This window comes from Lissotriton vulgaris, chromosome 6 (genome assembly GCF_964263255.1).
Source record: "Lissotriton vulgaris chromosome 6, aLisVul1.2, whole genome shotgun sequence".
Taxonomy (NCBI): domain Eukaryota; kingdom Metazoa; phylum Chordata; class Amphibia; order Caudata; family Salamandridae; genus Lissotriton; species Lissotriton vulgaris.
In genome coordinates, this window is record NC_141694.1 from 1,427,118,271 (window position 1) to 1,427,126,113 (window position 7,843).

At 43.6% G+C, this 7,843-nt stretch overlaps 1 pseudogene; it reads right to left on the minus strand.

Annotated features, from left to right (window-relative positions):
- Positions 1-5,438: 5,438 nt before the first annotated feature.
- Positions 5,439-6,982, minus strand: LOC147708955 (leucine-rich repeat-containing protein 40 pseudogene; annotated as a pseudogene).
- Between the last annotated feature and the right edge of the window lie 861 nt (positions 6,983-7,843).

Here is a 7,843-nt window from a genome sequence, read left to right on the forward strand (position 1 = left end):
ATTTTTTATTGTTTTGGGAGGGGAGCCGCATGGTGCCCCATCTCATCCCAATTATGGCCCCAGGGACCCCATCCCTTCGGGGCGGGCCTTTCCATGTTAAAAAAATAATGTAATTATAGAGGAGGGGGCCGCTTGGTCCCCTCCTGGGCTACTTCTGGTCCCGGGGAGGACATTCCCTGGGTTCTGGCTTCTCTGTTGGGAACCATGGGGAGCCCCCATGCCCCCATAGTCCCTGCCGGCTCCCTACCTCCTGCGTGAGCTGGCATTAATTTTGAGCAAGGGGAGGTGCTAACATGCAACTCCCCTTGCTCAAGGCAATTCTGCTTTGCTTCATTGAAGTAAATCAGGAGTTTGCTATGGCAGGGCGGGAGCCATACTCCCGCCCGACCATAGCAAACAGCAATGTCCTGGGGGTGGGCACCCCGGGACATTTCAGGAGCTGGCCCTGGGGAAGTGTGGTCTCCAGGGCCTTCAAGGGCTCTAGAAGGTGGGCCGCGTGACCCCCCTTCCCATGTTTGCAAAGGAGGTAGTGGTCCCCGGGGCCGGGGGTCCATTACAGATCCTCACATTTGAATATTTGGAGCCCCGGGGAGATGGTGGTATCCGAGTCTTTTTGGAGGCTTGGGCCCCGTGCACATTATAAAAACAAAATAAAGAGAGCCCCGGGGAGGTGGCAGTCCCCAGGGGTGCGTGTGCATCTGTGTTCAATTGACAAAGCCCTGGGGAGGTGGTGGTCCACAGGCCGTGTGGGGGCTCAATCCCACACACAAACACTTATTTTTTTTAAAATAAGAGCCACGGGGAGGTGGTTGTCTCTGGGGCTGCGGGTGGCTAAGTGCCCCCGCAAATCATCAATAAAGCCCTAGGGAGGTGGTGGTCCACAGGGCTGCGTGGGGCCCCGAGGGCTCCCACAATATAGTTTGGGCATGCCCCCGGAACCTGGCCCACCAGGGGGCTTAACCATAATTATGCATTGAAGTCCGCGCTTCATTTTTTAAAAATTCTTCACTGGATTCACAAACCCAGTGCGAATTTGGCCGATTTTCTTTTTTTTAATGTTTTTTTCGGCCCTGGGAGTCCTTGTGGGACCCCCTGAGCAGGCCTATGGGGCCAGGGTGTTTCTACCCTGCCCCCTTGTCTTGTTTTTCAACCTTTTTTTCAATGTTTTCTTGTGACTGTTCTACCGAGTCACAAGATGGCTGCCAACACTTCCTGGTTTGGAGTGTTGGCAGCCAATTAGAATGAAGCTGCGCTTGTGAGGGTTTGCGACTCCTCCTCGGCGCACAGATATCAAAATGTTTTCTTTTTTTAATTTCTCAGGAACTACTGAATGGATTTACACCGTTTAAAAAAGGCTCTTTCTGAACCAAGACCTACCTTTTTGCCAAATTTGGTGTAAATCCATTCAGCAGTTCAGGCTGTAGCTTTGTCTAAAGTTTCCTATGGCAATTAACATGGGGAAAACGTATTTTGAGACCCCCCTTTTTTCTCATCCCACGCTTGACGAATTTCTCAGACATTTTTAAGACAGGAGCCTACTAGAGCGTCCCACTTGTTTTAAAACTTTTGCGAAGATTTGTCAAACTATGCCAAAGTTATTGGGAAAACAAAAAACGCTTTTTGAATAGGAACGAGTTCCTAACTATAACTACCTACTGGTGACTTCCAGTAGGTAATATATATATCTATATTATTGCCACAAATCCCCTTGTTTGAAGGAAACACTTGGACACCCAGGCTTCGTGCAGTAACATTAATTGACAAATGCATACACAACGCGTTATGCCATTATGTCTTGATCACGCTGATCAAGCATAATGCTGAAACGCAACATTTATGCATTTGCCAATTAAAGTTAGCACACAAAGCCTGGGTGTCTGAGTGTTTCCTTCGAACAAGGGGACTTGTGGCAATAATACAGAGGAGCTTTACTTGGATCACCCATGACAGCCCAATATTTCGTTACCGGAACTTGTGGATTGCATATATACATTACCTACTGGCGGTCGCCAGTATGTAGTTATAGTTAGGACCTATTATCGATAGGAAAACCACAGAAAACCTGGTTCCTGGTTTCGAATGTATACAATGGTTTGACAGCCAATTAGAATTGAGTGCGTGATCGGAACCATGCGCTTATCCTACGAGGCCACTGCACCCATAAATATATATTAATGACTTTAACCATAATTTTCAAGGAAACTACTCAACAGATTGACACCAGATGAGCAAAAGGCACAAGTCTGAACTGAGGACTACCTCTCTGCCAAATTTTGGTGTCATTCCGTTCATCCGTTCGGGCTGTAGATCCTATGGGAAATTGCATGGGGAAAACAAGTTTTGGGACCCCCCATTTTTATCGGCCCCCGCTTCTCCAATCACCCCCAAAGGGAAGGAACAGAACTGAGCTGGCCAAAAGTTTGGAAAATTTCAAGAAGATTCATCAGTAGTAGTGTGGCTCACTGGTTAGAGGCGGCAGACCCGAGAGCAGAGGACGGCCCGGGACCAGGGTTCGATTCCCGGCGCGGCAGGTTTCTGGACCAGGGTCAGCGGACTCGATAATTCTCTCGCCTCGGTGCCCACTCTGATCAGCGATCACACTCGGCAACTCTGGGCATTAGCTTGCCTCATCTTCACTAACGGCCCCACCAGACCGCCGGGGATGCCTGGTCTCACCCTGGAGATACCCATTAAGGGACCATCTCTCAGGGAAGCCAGGAAGGGTTTCGCAGCGGTCGAAGCGCCTTGGGACCCTACGGGTAAGTAGTGCGCTATATAAATGCCTATACATTTACATTTACATTTACATCAGTTGACAATAAAGTTATTCCAAATAGGATGTTGCGGGTAGGGCGGAGGAGCAGCATTTTACAAACACAATAAATACACAGACACAGATAGATAGTTGAAGTGGGTACGGGCACGTGTGCTCGACTCCATTTTATTACGTTGTTGTTGGTAAGAAGTAGAATAGTAATCATGATATCATATACAGATATTTAATCATAAACGGTTTATGACTTCTATTGTACAAAGGTAGGAGCATTGTATGTGAAATAATACACAGAAGATTCTATCGGAAAGAGTTTATGAGTTGTGGTGGACTGACGTAGGGGCGGTTTGTATGGAGCCTGCGATGATGCATGGTTCAGGCAGACCGCACTGGTAAAAATGTGTTTTGACTATTGAATTTTGCCTTAACAAGGGCATTTGGCGATTATTTACGGTGTACTAAGTTAGTGGTACATCTGGTATTTATCTTGTGCTCACCCTGCGATGATGCATGGTCTGAACGGGCTGCACTGAAATCATTCACCGTTGCATACTGGAGTATATGAACTTTGAGGGGGGAAAACAAAACTAGCATCTACGGTTATCAATTGCTGTGAAAACTACGTGTACTGATTGCTCCTCATAACAAATTACAGGATTCCTCTTTACCCAGTGCATGTTAACTTTCACAAATTGGGGACGTATGTCTGGTAGCGATACCCCAGACGTACTTGGTATTGCTGGAGGTGGAGGTACATTTTGGCACAAACTTGTACATTGTTTGTTATCATAGTTCACATGATGCAGCTATTGAAGATGCTTGCACATTTGTAGGCTGAAGACAGTTGAAAATGCTGCAGCCAGACTCTTATGTAAAATCCCTAACACAACTCCCACCACTAACTATATTCGGGATCTCCACTGGCTAAAATTTGAGAACCGAATTAAATTCAAATCGCTTTGCTTTATGCACAAAATTTCCACAAAAAAAGACCCAAAATATCTTCAAAATTTGATTCATCCTTATTGCCCCTCGCGTGCTCTCCGCTCTTCTGCAGCAAAAAAATGTATAATCCCTAAAATAAGACGTATGGGCGGCAAATCCTTTTCTTTTCTGGGACCCACTTTATGGAATTCCATGCCCATTACAGTCCGAAATGAGACCAATTACATGAGCTTCAGGAAAGCCCTAAAAACCTGGCTGTTCAACATCTAAGCTGGCCTCGGTCCACAGCAGAAATATTCATCTTCTAAATGCGCCGGGAAACCCTTTGTGGGTAGCTGTTGCGCTATACAAATAAAATGGATAATAATAATAATTGCACATACTAGCAGTGCAACAGCACTATTTTTTTCTCTGCTTTAAATAAATCGAGGCAGAATTTAATACTGTCTGTAGTGCTTATGCGGCACTGATATCAAGCGGTAAACTCTTTTGATCGCAGTGTACAATTGAAAACAGAACTCACTACAGTCATTGAGGAAGGTTTTTTGTGGCATCCTTTAAGAAAATAATCTTTGCCTTACATAAATCAAGGATATCTTGAATGCTGTCCGTAGTGTAGAAGGAAAGCTGAATGCAAGTTGTGAACCCTGTTGTACGCAGAGTAGATTTAAGGCAGCAGTCGACACAAAGATCAAGGCATGCTATTTTATCACTGAATCTGAGGACACAGTACAATTGTGTCTGCCTTAAATAAAGCTAGGCTGGATTCAATTCTGTCCGTAGTGTTGATGCAAAGCTGAATTGAAGTTGAAAATCCTGTTGTACACAGTGTAGATTGAAGGCAGTAGTCAACACAAAATCAATGAATGCTATTTTGCACAGTTAACACAATCTGAGGACACAGTACAATTCTCTCTGCCTTAAATAAAGCAAGGCTGGATTCAGTGCTGTCCGTAGTGTTGATACAAAGCTGGATTCAACTGGTATCAAGTTGTCAATTCTACTGACCGCAGAATAGATTGTAGGCACTTCTCAGCACAGATACTGAAGACAAATTTAGATCCAAAGTTGAATTCAAGTTGTGAACCCACCTGCCTGCAATGTCAATGGAAACCACTAGTCGATACAGACATAAGCTTGCGGTGCTGTGGTGCTGAGTTCGCAATCGGCCTGTATCGAGGAAGCACGTGGTCATGGCGGCAGCCATGTGGCAGGGTGGGGACCTACGCTGCGCCGCAGTCTCTTCTCTTTGCAGAAGTGTACCACGCCCAAGGTGTAGCCTAATTATATATAGTTGTATGTTGACGTTGTTTACGGTGGACTAGCCCACTCATTTCTGTGTCAAAGGATGGAGGTGAACACAGCTTCATGGCCGAAATATTCCATAGTGTTTGAGATAATATGGTTGCGTCCACTATTCAGTACACTACACGTATCAATGGTATTTGTACACACTGAAAAGTTTTTGATTTCTATAGTGTATTGTGTATAGTATTTCACCAGTAGTCTTATTGTTATGTACATTATTGTTGATGCTTGAGTTTTTTAACTCATACATACGTGGTTACCTCATCTTTGTAGATTAAGCTAGTGGGCTGTTGAGGGGGTATGTTATTTTGGAAAGGTACGTTGTCCTGTTTTGCGTTGCCTTTGAGGTAATAGAGTGGAGGGGTCAGTGGGGATGGTTGTAGTGGTAGTGGCGCTGAGTATTGTGATTTTGTTAGGTGTTGGAAATGTATAGTATTATCGTCTGAAGTTTTAGTAATGCTTCCATTTCTGGAGGCAGGTAAGTCAGCACATTATTCCTGAAGTCCACATGTGTCAACCTCTGAAGCATGAAGCATGCACAGCTGCAACGAAATTGAGGGCAGCTTATTGAAGCCAAGGTTGATATCAGAGACTGTGTCCTGTAGATCAACAATCCTGGGTGGAACCTCAGTAAGTTGATTCTTGCTGAAATTTACAGTAGTGATTACATTGTTTCCCACAGCATTGAAAATTTCATCTGGAATGATAGCTGCCTGTTTTTCACTATATTCCAAAGCTTTTAAAGTAGTTATAACATGCAAGTTGACACTGGACTCACTTGGCAGGGTCATAGCATTCACAACAGATCCATCAAGTTTGTTGGTAGGAGGATCTGCACTCTGAACTCTACTTCTTAGATATTTCAGTAGTTCTTGTGTTCCTTTGTTAAAAATGTCCCTTCGAATGCCTCTCAGGGGATTGCCCTCCAACAGCAAGGATGTTAAATTAGGAAGGTTTCCAAGAGCAGAAGACAAGCTACTGAGATCATTGTTTGTCAAATCCAGGCGTTCCAACCCTTGCAGAAGGCCAATTTCTTCAGGCAGAGATTTGATCTTGTTATCGCGAAGTTCTAATGTGATGATAAAACTCAGATGTTTCAAATGATCTGAACTCAACATCTGGATCCGGTTATTACCAACATGTAACTTCTTCAGCAATTTGCAGGCAGGAAGTTCTGGTAGATAACATAGTTTATTGTGCCTTAAATACAACTGTTCTAAAGATTCCATGCCGGCCAGTTCAGGTGGTATGGTTTCCAAAAGATTTGAAGTGCAATCCAACTGCCTTAAACTTTTCATCCTACTGATTTCTGCAGGTAAACTCTTCAGTTTGTTATTAGATAGGTTAAGTTGCACCAAACTTGTTAGACCCGCAAAACTGCATGGAGTGGTTGAAAGACTGTTGTTGGAGAGATCAAGTTCCTCCAAGCTGTGAAGCTCACCAATCGCTTCAGGAATTTGCTCCAATTGATTATGCTGAAGAAGCAGACTTTTCAAATGTTTAAGTTTGCCTATCTCTTCTGGTAATTCTTTGAGAATATTATTGCTGGAATTAATCCTTTGTAGATTTTCAATTTCTCCTAGACTTTTGGGAAGAGATGAAAGTTTATTGTCATGTACATCAAGTACAATAAGTGGTGGAAGAAACTTAATATCTTCTGACAGACATTGGAGTTTGTTTGAAGCCAAGATCAGTTTGGCTAGATCACTTTGCTCCCACCATCGATCATCAGCAGCACCAAAGGAAAGATTCTATGCGAGATTCTTCAGGAACATCCAGAATAATTCACCAGACGACAGGAGGTACTTGGCTCAGGCCTCGTCCGGACAGGTTTAGCTGGCCGCTCTTTCTGGCTGCTTTTATCAGACCTTCAGGAACTCCTGGCTCCTCATCTGTCTCGGTCCTGAAGCCAGCCCTGGGATCTGCCAACCGTCCCCTTCCCCGAAATCGAGACATGGCGAATAAGAAACACAGCTGCCGCAAAATTCCGTGCAAGGGCCGTTCGCGGTGGAGGAACTTCACTTCTGAGAGTGGTAGCCTGTCAGATACCCCGTACGATACGCTGAGGGTGCAGTAAAACACAATGCTCACACCAATGAGTTGGTAAGAAACGACACAATGCTCACACCAATGAGTTGGTAATGTATAATTACAATCTCTAAGACATATTGCTCTTTAAACATTGGTGTGAGTTCGATCTAATTCACGTAGTACATGTTCGATGTTCTTACAGTAGTTAAATGTTGATGTTAATTTGTTAGTGGTAAGTAAAACTATTGCCTGATTTTTTACGTAGCATTGCAGATTTAGTTTGCGGTTGAAAATATGGGGAAGAGGTCAACATAATAAGTAAAACTTGTCATTTTAAAAACCTTTGAAATTCACTGAAAACAATATAGGTTTCAAGCAGGTTATAGTTAGGAATTATCATTTAAAAAAAACATTGAAATTCACTGAAAAAACCATAGGTTTCAGGCAATTTATAGTTAGGAATTAGCATTTAAAAACCTTGGAAATTTACTGAAAAAACCATAGGTTTTAGGAATGTTATAGTTAACTGGACATTTCACTCATCAAAACCATTGATATTCCTCTGTTATAGTTAGTTGTACTAACTGTAACTCTCGCACCCACAATCCACTGGGGATGATGTCACATATTGCATCACTCATGACATGGTCAGTGACATCACTGATGACATCACTGATGACATCTCAAATGACATCATGGTTAAGTCTGCCCTGCCCTATCACCAACGTTTTGCCAATCATTGTGCGATTATCACTGGATTTCCAGCAATAATTGCACAATATGTAG